The sequence below is a fragment of the Phalaenopsis equestris genome, unplaced genomic scaffold, assembly GCF_001263595.1.
Source record: "Phalaenopsis equestris unplaced genomic scaffold, ASM126359v1 Scaffold000256, whole genome shotgun sequence".
NCBI lineage: Eukaryota > Viridiplantae > Streptophyta > Magnoliopsida > Asparagales > Orchidaceae > Phalaenopsis > Phalaenopsis equestris.
The window spans coordinates 851,915-868,527 of NW_018164698.1; the positions used below are offsets into that span (position 1 = coordinate 851,915).

Sequence of the window (16,613 nt, forward strand, 5' to 3'; positions counted from 1 at the left end):
CTCACTCTCAATTCTTGCGTTCATCCTTCGGGATAGATACATGATTTGAGATAAAGCGTTCTTTCATCTAAACTATGAAAATTATGGGGTCAGTTTGACTTCATCTTTTTCAAAACTAAATTTTTTAAAACGTCCTTCCGAAGCGGGCAACGGGATTTCAATTCCGATGACCGACAACTTATTACGGGCAAACCCCACACCAAAAATAGTGCCGACAGGGAACCAATAAGAATAATAAGAAACTTCGTAGATTGAAGAAAAGATGTTTGTGAAGTACTCGCAACAGTTCTAGAACTAAGATATTAATTTGGAGACTAAATTCTTTTAAGGAGGGTTGTATGTAAGATTACAAAATTTAGTTCCTTTTCTTGTTTGTCACTGTCTTCCCAATTTGGACTTTCATGATTCTTTCCTTTCTCTTCTTCTTCCTCTCCCTTATCACTTTCCTAAACTGTTCGATTGCACTATCTCACTACTCTATAAGAGCAAACTAGGGCATTGCGACATCGCCCCATCCTGCTTGCCCGCCTTATTACGTAACCATCAAAACATTTTTATTGAACATCCACACTTAGAGCTGGCCGGAAAGGCAACAACGGGATTGTAATTTACAAAGACCACTAAAACCTATAACCTTCACCCTCTTTCTTCTTCCTTTCCCAAAGACAACAGCTATAGAGTTGTCTTTAGTCGAGTCTCAATTTTGGTTGACCATAGCCAAGGCATAGGGTAAGCTCTTCATTTTGTATCGATTTGCTCACTTTTTCAATATTATTGTTAGTGATTGTTAAATTAAATAGATTTAATATCATAATCACTTGACTATTTTCTTAAATTAGAATAAGTTGTCTTTAAATAAATCCCTAATGCTTCTTATATTAATAATAATATCATTATTAAAATTAATAGATGCTAGTGAAGTTGCATCTATCTAAAGAAATAATTAGTTTTAATAATTTCATGATTGCTAATAATTGTGGAATTTGACTCTTATAAGAATTGCTAGTCAGCATTAGTTGAACAACAAAAATATATGGAGTTTTATTGCCATTTCGAGGTAAAAAACTATTTTTTTATTAGAGGATAAACATATTCTTCCTAGTTGGATGCTTTAATTCTTGTTATTTATGGTATATTCATCGTAATTTCATAAGATTGTCAGTCGTACCCTTGCCGCTTTAATCATTATTTTGCACTTGTTATGAGCTTTAATTATTACTCATGATGAAATCACTAATTGTCTTGCTCTATTGCTGTAAAACTCCAACAAATGTGAATAAATCTCAAAGTTAAAATATTTTCCTTTCCTACACTTTTCTTTTATGAAATGACATGTATATTTATATCACAAGCTTCTATACAGTAACATATTTCTTACATATGATATATGTGGAAAATTTGGTTTGTTTGTGTGACTACATCTAAGTTGATGGAACCCTTTTGAATATTAGTTAGCCAGGGCAACGGGCCCACACAGTGATAAGTCTACAGGAAATCGTTGGGTTTCCTTGGATTAGTATTGACCTTCCTAGTTTCTTGGTGTATGTTAAAACCGATTATATAATTATAAATAAAAAACAAAATAATAAGAAATTCTATTCAAAATAATTGCATGTTTTCTTACGATAAGTAAACAAATTTGATGTTCATAACACTCTTATTGTCTAAAATGTTATATATTCACGTAGTAATTATTTCTATTTGTTGTTCATACTACATACCCAATTTCCTTTATCGTTTGTGTTTTAATAAACAACTGTATTAGCGGGCCAAACTCATTCATTAGCAAGATTGTCTTCGCCAAAACAGACTTTTCATTTTTAGATTTCTTGTCTTGATATTTTTCTTAGTACTTATTTTAGCTATTGTATTTCTCTTTTCGGGTCTGGTTAGTCGCGTCCTGTTGTCATTTCAGTTTTGATTAAGTCAATATTTTGTTTTATTTCAGTTGTATTAGTTGACTATTAAATATGATATAAAATTTATATTTTCGCATTTATTCTTGTTATTATTTGCATGCAACTAATTTTTTTGAAAATAGAAATCATGTTCAATTCATCTCATCATGCCCTGCGTTGTGGGATGTACTGCCACTTTAAATCATGTCAATTTTGAGCATTTGTAATAAAATTATTATGGATAAATTGGGTACTCGAGCTCTATGCTTAGCGTTTTATGATAAGAGTTTTCATAAATACTGAGGTTTTTAATTCATCATTATTCTGAGTTATAAACCAAGTTCGCTAAAGATCAACTCCATTATATTAGTTAAGCGTATTTTCGGGAACAAGTTCGAATCATGTTTCTGGGAGAATCGATTCTCTGCTGCCAAACGCATATTTCAGATTTTCATTATGAAAACAATTACATTACTTATATCATTTAACTGAAATTATGAATCGATCCTCAAATTTTGACTAAATTACAAACTATCATCTATATATATATATTTATGTGTGTGTGCGCGCTTTGAGTGTGCATGTGTGTTCCGTGGTCTGTTGGCAAAGTAGCATCTTTAAAAGTCGTAAGTCCCTTACGGTCACATATTCGAATCCCCCGCGTGTAGGGGGTGGTACTCGAATATTTAGTACACCTAGGGATGGTCAGGGCTCATCTAATAGCCTAGAGGAGTCATATGTGTTGAAGCATACCCTAAGGTCGTTCGAGCCGACATTATACACTCATGACATCAAAAAATAATGCTAAACAATGACATCTTCATCTTTTTTTTATTTTCATGGCAGTCATTGGAGAACAAATTAGTGTGGTTTGTATGTCTTTATAATTCCATCTTATTTATTTAAAAAGAAGAGCAAATTTTTATAATCCCAAACACAAATAGTATATTATTTTACATGGCTCAATCCATCTGATATTATCCCTTTTTTAGATTTACTATGTAAAAGTTCCGGTGTGTCACTGGCACCGATTTCATCATGTTTATGTGTGGGAATTTTGATGCAAAATTAGGAGGTAAAATAAGATAAATTTCATAAACTTTTTAGAGCAATAATAAAACATAAAATTATATATTAATTCTAATAATAAGATAAATTTCATTCAACTTAAAATCGAATGGTTTCAAATTGAATTAATTTTATTTTCAAATCTAAGATGCCAAATACCTATTGATTTTCTTATATATGGTCAAGCTAAATCAAGTTCCTATGAATTATCAATCGCCAACCACATTGTTGTATGCATTGATATTACCCCGCATTAGCTAATATATTAGTGTGCCTTTGTTACGAGAAAACTTGTTGGGATGGACAACCACTGGACGCCACATCGCCATATCTCTTATCGACAGGCGACATGGCGGTCAGTAGTTGACCGTCCGGACGTGCTGACGTCCACACAGAACATTTTTTTCCTTTTTTTACATGGGTGCAACTCGGATCAATATCACTTTGATTTAGTACTAAATATCTCTATTATTGGAACCAAAACCAACACAAAATACTTGAAAGAGAATCGAGACATTGAAAAGCATTATTTATAAACTTCTTTAAATTTGTGGCATTTACATATAAATCATTGATTCTTATGCATTTACATATCTTGCACCTAAACTTTGTTATTTTTAACATTTATACTACCTAAATCATTCATATCACATATCAAAATATTACTATTTTAAATGCTAAAAATTGTTCATTTTATTAATATATTCGCCTTTGGGCTTTTGTACACCAATATATATATATATATATACACACACACGCGCGCGCACGCGCGCGCGCACGCACACACACACAAGCAAACAAATTGATGTTTTAGTTCAAAATATATTAAGAGCTTCATGCACAAGGTGAGAACCCGCTTGAACCGATCGAACTAGTTCAGGCCAAATCAATTCTTCCAGCATTTTTTTAATTAGCATATATATGGTGTTTCATGTTAAAATGAGATCTTAAACTTTAATAATCGAAACTTTGATCAATTCATCATCAATGTGCCCGTAACATTGATATATACAAAATAGTATATTCATATCACTTAAAATATTATCAATGGTGATCTCCATCACAACACCACAACAGACCACCTTGTCGTCGATTATTCTATAAGAAAGCTTGATGAATTATTTGTTGTAATTAATCATGTGAAATATTTTTAACAAGGACCAACAAATCCTTGCAAAAGCAACAATAACACATCCTCAATTAGTTATGAAAGATCTTTTAGTTTAAAGCTGACTTGAATTCTCTCAGAATTCTTACAAGTGGCAATCATGCATGAGCCTTCTCATGGAAACTATTACTTCTACTACTACATCCATCACTTATAAGGCCAACATTGCAATGTACAAGCTTCACTATTGTCACAACCACCGATTGTACAACTTGTGTCACAACTTTCTCTTGCATCATAGTAATCGCTTGAAAGACCTATAAAGCAAAATTTGCATGTTATGTTATTGTAAGGAAATTACTCTGCAGCTTTTAAAATAGAATAATGGTTGGAAAAAAAAAAAAGTGAAGGATCCTAATGGGCTCAGTTTGAGGGCTCCTCAATGCCTGAAAAAGAAAAAATAATTTAGTCCTTGTTATGTTAGTCATCACCATTTGTTATAATTGTTAATGATAATTACAACGGTTGATCCATTTACATCATATCTATATGTTCTCTAATTACATGGTGAGTAAAGATGCTTCATAATTCTTTCCTACAAATATAGATGTATACATAAATACGAGTATAGAAAATTTTTCGCTTATTAAATTTAGCCACCTACTAAAGTGGCTGAATTGAGCTTACTTGTCGAAGTGGCTAAATTGAGCCCACATGTTGAGTATATTCATTTCCCCCCAAAAGAACAGCTCAACCCACCTATGCGAGGGCAGCTATCGTAGGGGGGTCATCATAACTAGTTAGGACATCCATCGATCCAGTATTAAGGACGTCTCTCAACATTTGAAACTCGATCCTTTCACCCAGACACTTGGGATGGGCGTTATACTGGCAAAACCTGACACCTCATATCACGGCATTTTCATCAAGACAACATAGAAGGGCGTCGTATAGTGCAAGGTGTACAATGTCGATTATTTTTTTTCCTTTGTCTATAAAAGGAAGGGAAAAAGACTCCCTCAGATATCTTGCAACTCATGAAGACTCTGAAAAGTCGTACTCCTCCGGGTTATCGGAGATAAAAATTTTATACATCTTCTAAGATTTCCTCTTAAGACTCTCATTCATCTCTCTATAATTTTTTTTCTCTACAATACAAGGTCTCACGAATAGTACAAGACCCTATGTCTCAAAATGATTCAACATCCTAAAAGTTGCAATAAGTGTGGAGTTCATACAAAACTCTGCAAAAAGATCATTTCGTCTGAAGAATGGCCTTAGAGAATGATGGATTGTACTAGAGAGTTCGTGACTCAACAAATTAATGAGTTAAGAGAAATAATGAGAAAGGAAATGCATCACATGTGAGAAGCAACTAGAACCCTTTCTCGGTCCATAACACACACTGGATCATCAAGATCGAAGGCCCATGTCCAAGATCTGCTGAAAATAGAGGGTGTAGCACGACAAGAGTTACCGGGATAAGAGGTACAAAGACAAGAGCAGCCAAAGTGAGAGTTGCATGCCCATAACTACCAAGAGCTGGGATAAGAAGAAATCTTGATCCAATCTTTGAACGACAAAGATTGTACATGGACGACCTCAATCGCTCAGAAAGAAAAGGACTTATTGCAGACTCAATTGGAAAAGAAAGAAGAAAAAGACGGATATTTTCTCCTAATTATTCTAAGAAGAAGAAAGGAGAGGAAGGAGGAGTCATAAACACAGAAGAATGCATTCTCAATAGAGATTTCAGAAGTCAAGGTGTCGAGGAAGATTAAGATTTCATTTCTGGAATCATACAAAGGAAAATTTGATCCCGATCCCATCGACCACATGAATTCCTTCGAGTTAGTTGTTTGTTTACTCAGGATAAATGACACACTAAAATGCCATTTATCCTTCATGACATAGAAAGAATCAACTATGCAATGTTTCAACCACATGGCGGTAGAAGTTAATACTTCCTTCCTCATATTTAAACAAATGTTTGTGGCTCAATTTGCCAGCGCAAAAAAATCTCAGAAGAACTCGCAAGCACTCCTAAAAATATACTAGAAGCCCACCGAGAGCTTGAGGAGCTTCATCACTCATTCTCAACGGAAAATGTTGACGTTCAAGACCTGAGCCTGCTATCACCCACGTAGTTTTAATCAGGTCCTATGTGAAGGGCAATTTTGATATACACATAACTTGCAGAAGTCGAAGACATTAGCAAAGTTTTTGAAGCTCACGAACAGTCACATCTTCGTAGAAGAGTATAATTCTCGCCCTATACCCTCTCCACTACTAGAATACGGGGAGAAATATCATAGCTAATCTCATATTGATTTTTAGGACTAGAGGAGTTACTTGAGGAAGAGGAAGCCTTAGAGCACCCCTAAAAAGCACATCCGTCGGGATTGAAGAAATGCTGAGGAGAGAATGGAAAGGAGAAAATCAAAAAGGACTCAAGAACTGCTTCGACTACCCCCTCCTCCTGCTGAAATCGCACATTAAGGGTTTTGATTGCTGAAGTTGTAAAGGCCATCTAGATTAAAGACTATTTCAAGAAGTCCTTTCCCATGAAAGAGGGCACACATGCCTGTGATCCCAATAGATGCTATGCTTAATCATTAAGATCATGGTCATGATACAGAGGAGTGTTGGCATCTTCGCAACCTAGTCAACGTCAAGGCAATGTGTCAATCGAGGGCGAGAGTGATGCGCCTGCTCCGACAATGTTGGTCCACATTGTTAGAGTTGTATCAACCATCTTCGGAGGAGACGAACTTGAGGCTTCATGAAGGTTCGACATGAAAAAGTTAAAGACATGAGATATTTGTTCAGTCACTTTAGCAAAATGTACCAAACTGATCCACACTCCAATCACCTTTTTAGATGTTGATTTGCCTATCGGCAAAAACCCCTTTAATGAGGCTATCGTAATCACTGTTGTCATTTTGATAGACTTAGGAAGCTTCATAAACATAATGTTCAAAGGAGTTTTTGAGAAAATATGAATCACAATCAATTTATTGGCCACCTCTTTTAGACTTCTTTATGAGACATGCAAAGTCATTGCTCTTCAGGTTACTTGGAGAGAAGGTGAACGTCAATTAAAGGTGATATCCAATTTTATCATTGTAGAAGCCCCCAACACATATAATGTCATCTTCCATAGGCCAAAGCTAACCATTTTCAAAGCAATTATGTCCACCAACCACGTCGTCATCTAGTTTTTTATTGACAGACAAGCAATCATCATTAGTGGAAACCTAGTTCAGTCTCGAATTTGCTACTTATAATGCCTGGAGAATGTGCACGAAGATATCCTCCTACTCGACCATAACAAGGGCAGCAGTCTTGAAGCTATAAATACCCCTGAAACAGTGCTTGCATCCAAAGATGAAACAAAGAGAACCTTCTTGGTCAATACCAAATTCAGCGGAGAACACAAGATCATCTCACTGAAGTTCCCAGGAATCACCAAGATGCCTTAGCATCGAGTCCCAACAAGATGGCTAAAGTTTACATAGAAGTTACCTATCATTATTTGAACGCCAAGCCAAGATCCAAGCCGCTTAAGCAAAAGATTCGAGCCACAAACAATAATTTACCTGAACCAAATAAGCAAGAAGACTCAAAGGTGATACATAATAGATTTATACGGAAGGTATAATATCCTGAATGACTAGCCAACATTCTAAAAGTGAAAAAAAGAGAATTACAAGTGCAAAATATGTGTAGATTTCACTAATTTAAATGCGCCATGTCCTAAAAATAGCTATCCACTATCACAAATTGATGTGCTAGTCGATTTAACAGTGGGATATTTGGTCATGAGTTTCTTAGACAATTTTTCTGGTTATCACAAAATTATGATGCATCCAACCAAAGTAAAAAAGATCACCTTCGTCATAAAGGAAGGAGTTTTTCGTTATGTAATTTATTTTGGTTTGAAGAACTCTAGCAGCCGACTCTTGGACATTTGCGTAGGTGTCATGCACTGATGCTCACTGAGCAGAACCTGTCTAGGCTGATTTGCAACAGTAATTGACGATAATCTCTTAATTAAGTTTTTGTTTGCCTCAACTATAACAGATTTTTGTACTTATTTGTCATCAGATCCTTCTCCTATACAAATTTTAGAACCTTATGCACTCGACCAAATAAGAAGTTGGTTTTCTTCTTTTCCTCAAAGAGGCTGGTGTGGTTGATTCCAAAAGAAATGCTTTATGTCATCAATAGTGTTGTTTCGCTTCAACCATTTCAAATTTTCAAATTGACTACAAGTAAAAACACTCATTCTGGCATCAAAGTTAATACAATATTTGGTTGCTCAGATAACAAAAGATGATCTCACAACTCGACATTTTTCTTCCTTCAAATCCACTTTCCTTCGGATAAGGAAGCCTTGATATCATGCCTTTCAGGAGCAAAAGGCTTAGTGGATAGAATAAAGGTATTATATTACAATTATTACTAGCTAAAAATGGAAAGTAAGACCTTCCCCAACGGAATCACCCTAAATCTGTGGGATTTGAAAACTTTGATGTCTGTAAACTCTCTGCATTTCCGTTTGTGTAGAGAGAGAGTTTTGAAGGTCAAATTTTCATAAGACAGATTAGATTGTAGATAAAACATTATCAAAAGATTTCGCTCTCATTTTTTGAAAGGACTTTTTGATATGAGGTTTGAGGTTTACCATAGGCGCAAGATCTATGGTTAATTACACCTCTCAATAAAGGGAAAACACTTTTAATTAAGACTAGTTATTAAACACTGAATATTTAACATAAAGTAGCAATAAACTTACATTTTAAGTTGTAAAATTTATCACTTGGAGCTTAAAGTAGATGGTAGAGGAAATAATGATGAATTTGATTAAGATCTCATGATTCCATCATCTTGGGTCGTCATGGTCCCTGATCTACTTAATCAAAAAAGGTAGTCCAACCCAACTTGACTAAATAATCCTCATTAGCAATCATGAGTTGTGTCATCCAAAGGATCCATATAGATCTGCGGTGGATGTTTATCTAAGGGGACAAAATTAAGTCGATCTTAAATGATATAAAGATTTGTGTCAATCAATTGTACTCTTATGTTTAACAATTCAAATTGTATAAAGTTGTTTGGGAACATACGGGTTGTAACTGTGACCATAATATAATGATGTCGTTTGGAGGCAACCACCCGATCAGAGGGCCCCGATTGTAATCACTACTTTTAGGTGTCATTTAACGACAATATCACGCGGACAGAAGACTCGGGTCACATCCTTACAAGCGTGCAATTTCTTCGACTGTAAATATTAGGATATAATTGATATGACATTCATTTTTTTGTGAGCTGAAGTCAGTCAGAAGTTTGTCACCCTCGATAAACTATCATGGATAGTGGATGGGTTTTGCTTTAAATATTTCAGTGATTAATTTTAAATTACGTGTTTGTTTGAAAACATAGATTGAATGTTGGTTTCAAATTAGCCCCTTCGATTGAGATTAATTCTTTTCTTTTTACATATCTCACACCTAAACTTCACATATCGCACACGTAAAGTTTTCATTTACAGCTTTAAACCTATGCATGAAAAGGTTCATTTAATTTTTAAAAAGAGGTAATAATGTTATTTTTGATATGATATTAAATATTTGATTGTTATGTTTGTGAATATGAATGTTCATGCATAAGATATGTAAGTGTCACATATGTAAACACACTTAAAAAAAAGGCAGGAAAAAGAGCAAAGCAAAGATTACCGAGTAGGTGAAGTACGACTTCTGTTGCTATGGCCAAAAAATCCCGTTAATGATCCTTTTACACATAAAAAAGGCATTGAATCAGTCGAGCAGATTAACGAACTGTCTATAATAAATTCTAGTTTTTATTTGAATAAAAATTTTAATTCAATCACTTAAATTTCGTAAGAATTTGACTATTTTTTCAAATGAGACTCTTTGTATCCTGACATCCTACATTTTATCATCTTCCATTTTGACAATTATGACTTTTTCCTAAAAAAAGGGTTCTGTCATGATTATTTCATTGTATCTTTCCTTTTCTTCAAGGTTTCTCTCTATTTTCACCATACCTACCTATTCTTCTTCTAACCCTATGGTGTTCTTCATTGTTGATTGCCCTAGTTTGTTAAAGATCTTCCCTTTCTTGTACTCTGGATCGACACAACTTGACATCGGTGATAAGTAATCAAGATCTACCCACAACTGCTCCAGCTCTACGGAGTACTCCTGAATCGATCTATTACCTTGAACCACTGTCTTTAGCTCACACTAAATCTTGAACACGCTCATGTGTTTCTTTGTCTCAACATAAATCCACTATAGCTTTACCTAGATGCCCCTCACAATTCGAATTCCATATACTGAGGATATAATTGACAGAACAATCCAGTTGAGCAATCAGGTGTAAATTAAGGCGTTTGTGATCCACCACCTATCCCCCTTAGCACTGTCACTTTTTGACTCGACTCCCGTCAGATATCCCTCTAGTCTATTCCGTACAAAAGTAAACTCGATCCAACATGACAAACTCAAATATGTGTCGGTCCATCAAATTTCAGATCTACGGGAGGGAGATCTAGTTTCACCTGCATTAGAACAAGCACTGAGGTAGTGGCTTCCGTTGAGATGCTAGCTCACTCGATGAGCCCGACCAAAACCTTCAAAACTTCAAGTGCTATCTTTCCTAGAAACTCCAAATTCTTTACTTTACATACTATTTCCATCTTCTAGAATCCTGTATCACAAGAATCCAAATCAAGATCACACAGGGATCACATGTTTGTACTTTACATACTTTGCATACCGATTCTTCGAGTATGTACGTTGCGATCATGTTTCAAATCTGCCATCACGTCTTGTCCTCCCTGGTTAGCGAAAATCACGACTGTATCGCGGGGGTTCATACCAATCCTGCCACACGTTAGCATCGCCCTCTTCGTTCTGCGTCGTTGAGGCACGCCAATCCCGTTGCTGCCTTCCCTTTAATCGCGATTGTATTGCAATCGCAGAGGACCCTAATCCCTTTGTTTTCTGCGCCGTTGGCTTCTCCAGCGAATTCGCGAGTCACGATAGTATCGTCGTTGGCTTCTCTAATGAGTTCGCGAGTCGCGACACGAGGTTGCGGGTCTCTTAGGGTTTGGCTCTTTTGACTGCTACATATTTCAGGTTATTTCGGGTTATTGAAGTAAAATTGTAGAGTTATTTTATAATTATTTCAAGATTATTTTGAGATTATTAAAGATAAATTTCAATTCAATAACTCATAAATAAGTCCAAAATAATCTCCGCAGTTAATAACCCTGAAATAACAATGCGAAATTTATTTCGGAGTTATTGAAGTGAAATATATAATTTTCTCTTTAATAACTCTAAAATAACCCAGAAAAAACCTTGAAATAACCCTGTAGTATTATTTCGGGGTTATTCAAGTGGAATCGCGGAGGTTATTTGGAGATTATTTCAGGATTATTTTAAGATTATTGTGGAGTCCGCAATTTCACTTTAATATTTTTTTAAGTGACCTGATATAGCACATATATGGCGGTATATTACTATATTACTGGGAGTCCTCAAAAAATCGGTATTACAAACTTTTACAAATAAATCCCTAGACTTCTTCAATATTCCCTTTTTTAGCATTAGGACCTAAATAAGGTCCAATTCTCAAGAAGAAATTAAAATTATTTGTTATATAAGGACTTCCAAGAAAGGGACCAAATGAGGATAAAAGTGTTTAGGTCAGGATATCTCAAACTAAATTTACTTCAAAACACAAAAAGCTTTTCTTCTTTTGCAACTGCAAAATATTTCTTTCTATTTTGCAAAAATATTTTTCACCTGTAAACGATATAATTTATAATTGTTTGATTGGTGTCATATAAAGTAGAAATATAGTCCTGCAGCTAGATAAAAAAATCATATAAATTTAACTGAGAATACCCTGATCCACATTCTCTCCAAATTATCATATAAATACAACATATTGTTCCCTAGAAATAGAAATAATATGAAAATGAATAAAAGAAATCCATTTTGAAAATTAAATTCAATTTCTGTTTCAGCTATACTTCTGCACAGACAAAAGGAGGGTTTTGTAATTTCTGTTTCCACAGATTGATGAGGTTGACAACCTTTATTGTTTAATGAGAATTAATGCATCTAATTATATAATAATTTTGACAAGCAAATGATATGATTAGTGTAAATGATCAAAATAGAATTCTTGAGTTTCATGCCTCATTACTCGTCCTAATCATATACCACTTTAAAGAGAGAAATTATTGCGTCCGGGGTCCGGACGTCGGCTGCTTTCAGACAACGGACGCGAAACACTGATCACAGCAGATTTTTTTTTCTCCCCGGCAATCCGTGTATTGCATCTGTTATCTGGATGCAGTTCTATATTCGAACTCTGGACGCAATAATTTTTCTGGCAGATGAGAACCAGAATAGATTACTAGAAGCTGCTAAAACTTAAAGTTAGAGCAAAGGAATCTAAATGGCATGATTCTGCAAGAACAGGTTGATTACAGTTAGTTTAACATTGCCAACATTAGTTGTATAGCCAAAAATCAAGATCTGTATGATGCACTAAGACAGACCTTTGAGTTTCTTAGCCCCAATTGTCCAAACCAGGGTCACTGAGCTGCCGAGTATGTGCCATTGGATGAATACTTCCCTTCATCTGTCAAGCTCAAGTAGTCTATCTGAAAATGCAGCACAGTCCATTTTATAGAATGGGATCACCTCTATCAAAGATCCAACTCTCCTCCAACTCGAATCGGTCTTGAGATGATTGGACGGGCTTACAGGGATGTGGCCTGGCGAGTGCGAGGGGAACGAAAGACAATGTACGGCATAGCCATACAAAAACCTGCCAGAAATATAGATCTACGTGTAATGAACTATGTAACCGAGGACAGAAGATTGCCCATGAAGAAAATGCATTAATGAAGCGTGAATAGGATTCTTTAAGACTCATAAAACAGTTCAGGAATAAGTATTCAGCAGACTACGGCTCTTCTTTATGTTGAGAAATTTTCTGAGAGAAAACAAATTTCTAATAACAGAGAATCATGTTTATGAAAACCTGCAAAATGAAATGTAATCGAAGCAGTGACATTGCGGTCATAAAGGAATGGTGGATTTATATACAAACTATGCATGATTCCTATGTATTTACATATTTAGCACCTAAACTTTGATATTTATATATGCAACACTTCAGCGACATAACCATAATAAAGAATGTGCATGAAAAATTGCATAGCACTTTAAAAAAGTTAGTATTGGTGGTATTCTTGATATGAAGTTGAGAGATTCCAGTATTTTACAAGAAAATATTAAAATTTAGACGTTAGATCTGTAAATAAAAGCTGTGGTATGTATGTAAATTCCCAAAAATTTATTATGAATAGATGTTGCAATTAATTTTTTTATGCCAGGCTTACAATGCTCGTAAAATCATTGCATAAACATTGGAGATAATTATATGTTCTGTGCATGTGTGCGTGCAGATGCGCACGGATCTGGTGTTGCAACGGAAAAGAGAGAACTGTAAATCAAATCACTGTAATAAAATATTAATAATTCATGATATCTACTGAAAAGAAGATCCAGTTTAACTGAAGTGGCCATTTTGTGTTATTGCACCAATGCTGGTGTTGAACGACTGGAGGCTTAGTATAAAGCTCCAAAAATAAACGGCCCAATTAAATAATAAGTGAATTGAACTAAGTATGGGTACTATTGCAATCATGAAGTATAATAAAGAGATAACTCTGAAGTTAGAAAAAATTATCAATCATTTCATCCTCTCCAATCCAACGGAGACATCAATCATTTGAGAATCACTCCTAAGATTCTTATCTGCCGCCCAAAGATTCTTATCATCCTCCGAAGCAATCAATTTGAGGATTACGTTAGTAGGTTTTAATAAAAGTATTAATATGAGGGTGTGTTTGGCTGCATCCGAGATTTACATCAAATAGCATTTAGTAAATGTGATAAATCCTAATTTATCAAATCCGGATGCTTTTGAATCCAGAATTGTGTTCGTTGCAGTTATGATTTAATCCAGGTAAATCCATTAGACACCTTTGGCAACGAAGGAAGTTACATGGTACTGTGTCTTCGTTCTCATTAAATGCATTAAATCCACCTCTCAGTCGGATTAACTAAATCCAGATTACCGTTGAAACGAAGAGGAAATGGGATTTAACCGAACGCCAAATTTAGTTCCCTTATTTTTCATGTTTGTTTGGTTTTACCCTAAATCCAGAGAAATTTAGATATAAATCCTATAAATAAGGTGCTACCAAACGTCACCTCAGAGTATATATGAAAAATAAGAACTAAAAAGGATCATGTTTGGCTTATTTTGTTCACTATTGACCCAAACAATGTTGGCATCCATTTTTATGCAACATATGTGGGGCACCCTTTCTGAGTGACACGGGCCCACCGTGACTCAAGGAGCCCTTAGGACCTTTAAGCGAACGCTTCAGGCACTATAATTGAAGTCTGAAACATCATAATCATGCTTTGAGTTCATCGTTGTAAGAACTACATCACTTTCGGTATCTTCGTTAACGCTCATTCCTGTGATACGGGGTTGTACCTTGCTGATACGGATATCCCTGTTACGCAGACCGTCGACGAAATCACCCACACCGTGTTCATACATTAAGCTTAAGGTCTGGATAGACGAATTTCGCATTGGAACCGTTTTTACTCAGTGATACGCATATGGAGCGTCTCCTAGAGCTCTTAAGACACACTTACGAACCACCTACGGAGGTCAGAGTATCATGTCCCACTCACTTCCAGCCTTCCAGCATTCCCACGAGGTTCGAAACCCCTTCGACCGACTTTTACGGTGCGTGACCACATCAAAACCCTCCTGAAGCGTTCTAGGTCCCTCAACCGGCGTGACTACACCCGAGGATGGCGTGACCACGCCGGCCAAACAGAGCGCACGATGTAATTACGCAGCTCTCACGCGTGGCCACGTCGACCCTTAGTTTTGACCACACCCAAACCAAGCGTGGCCACGCCAGTTCGACCAAATTCGCGAATTCTGCCCTCTGGTCCCCATATTTTCGACGACGAAGCGGTCATGACCCATGGATAAAGCCATATTGTCTGGTTCTTCACCAAAATATGGCATGAGGAGTAGTTTTGGCCCATTCCAAATTAGGAAAGAGGCTTGGGACACTCTCCCAACAGTAGAAGAAACTAGGGGGAAGGAGCCATTTTGATTGATCGGTTTTCATTGTTGCAAGAGAGCTGAGGAGGAGCAAGGGAGCTTCGAGGAGGAGTTTCTAAGGAGATTCTTGAAGGATTCTTCATCTTCCTCAAGGAGAAGGTTCGGGAAGTTGTTTTCCTCCATCTTCTTCACCATTTTTATCCCTTCCGCAGTCTTCTTCTTCTTCTCCAAAGACTCCCTGTGAGTTGAGCCCGGGAGAGCTTCTTCCAAACTTTGGAGAAGGAAAACTCCGACGATTTCTTCTTCCTCTCCGATGAGAACTTTTTCACCACTTGGGGTAAAGAAAAAATCTGGTAGCCTCGTCATCCTTTCCAGCGAGGAGAGCATCTTCATCATCTTGCAGAAGGAGTCCGACGTTGTCATCCTCACCTCGAAGGAGCTCGGACAAGCCCAGAAAACACGTCATCAACTATCGCATTGGTGAGATTTTTGAACTCTCACAATTTTTATTCCTAAAGCCCCCTAGGTCTGGATGTTAGAGGAATTAGGTTAGAATTTTTGTGTGCTTAGAGGAAACCTTCATAGAATTAGGTGATTTGTGTTGTCCCTTGTGAATCCAAAGAGTAAAACCTACGCTTTTTTTTCCTAAACCAAAATCCGAAAGTCAAGGTTGTACTAATCCCGCCGTTTGCCTCAGTGATTTCATTTGGATGGACGTTTGAAATCCATCAATCGAGAAAATGAAGGCGTTCCTTCAGTCCTCGTCTTCTCGGTCACGAAGAATCCTCCTTGTGAGGGATCCCATTTAGCTCTGACAACGGATCATGCTCGTCCAAACAAACTCACGAGAAGCCTAGGGTAAGCGAGCAACGGAGAGGTTTACCAATGTCATATTGCGAAGCAACATGACGCCCACCTCTGTTTGCATGACACAAAATGGGATTCCCCGTTGGCGGAGCATGTGGTGTTTGCATTTCCATTGTGTACACCGCATGAATTTAAAAAATGTGCATTGAAAATATCTTTTTTTGCATGTGTTTTCGATCGACCGCCTCCATTAGCTTAATCGACACTTTCCTTCCGTCAACTCGGTTGATCGACCGCCACCGGCCCGATCGTCCCGATCGACCACTTTTGGTCCATTCGACTGATCGGCCACCACCGACTTGATTGGCTCAACCGACCATGCTCCGTCAATCAACCTCCCAGCCCGATTGACAGCTCCTCGTCAATCGACCGCCAAGCCGGTTCGATCGGCCACTCCTGTCAGCTCGACCGATCGGCCACCACAGGCTCGATTGGCTTGACCGATCATTTTTCGTCGA

General features: G+C 36.7%; 1 long non-coding RNA gene across 2 annotated transcripts in view; it reads right to left on the minus strand.

The window, feature by feature from the left end:
• Positions 1-3,963: 3,963 nt before the first annotated feature.
• LOC110024402 overlaps positions 3,964-16,613 on the minus strand; it is a 19,547-nt gene continuing 6,897 nt past the window's right edge. Inside the window, exons 2-4 of one of the 2 annotated variants that reach the window (XR_002293994.1) lie at positions 12,683-12,954; positions 9,819-9,873; positions 3,964-4,391 (exon numbers count right to left, since the gene is read on the minus strand). This is a non-coding gene — a long non-coding RNA (uncharacterized LOC110024402). The remainder of the gene's footprint in view (positions 4,392-9,818; positions 9,874-12,682; positions 12,955-16,613) is intronic. The other variant, XR_002293993.1, reaches the window with a different exon arrangement.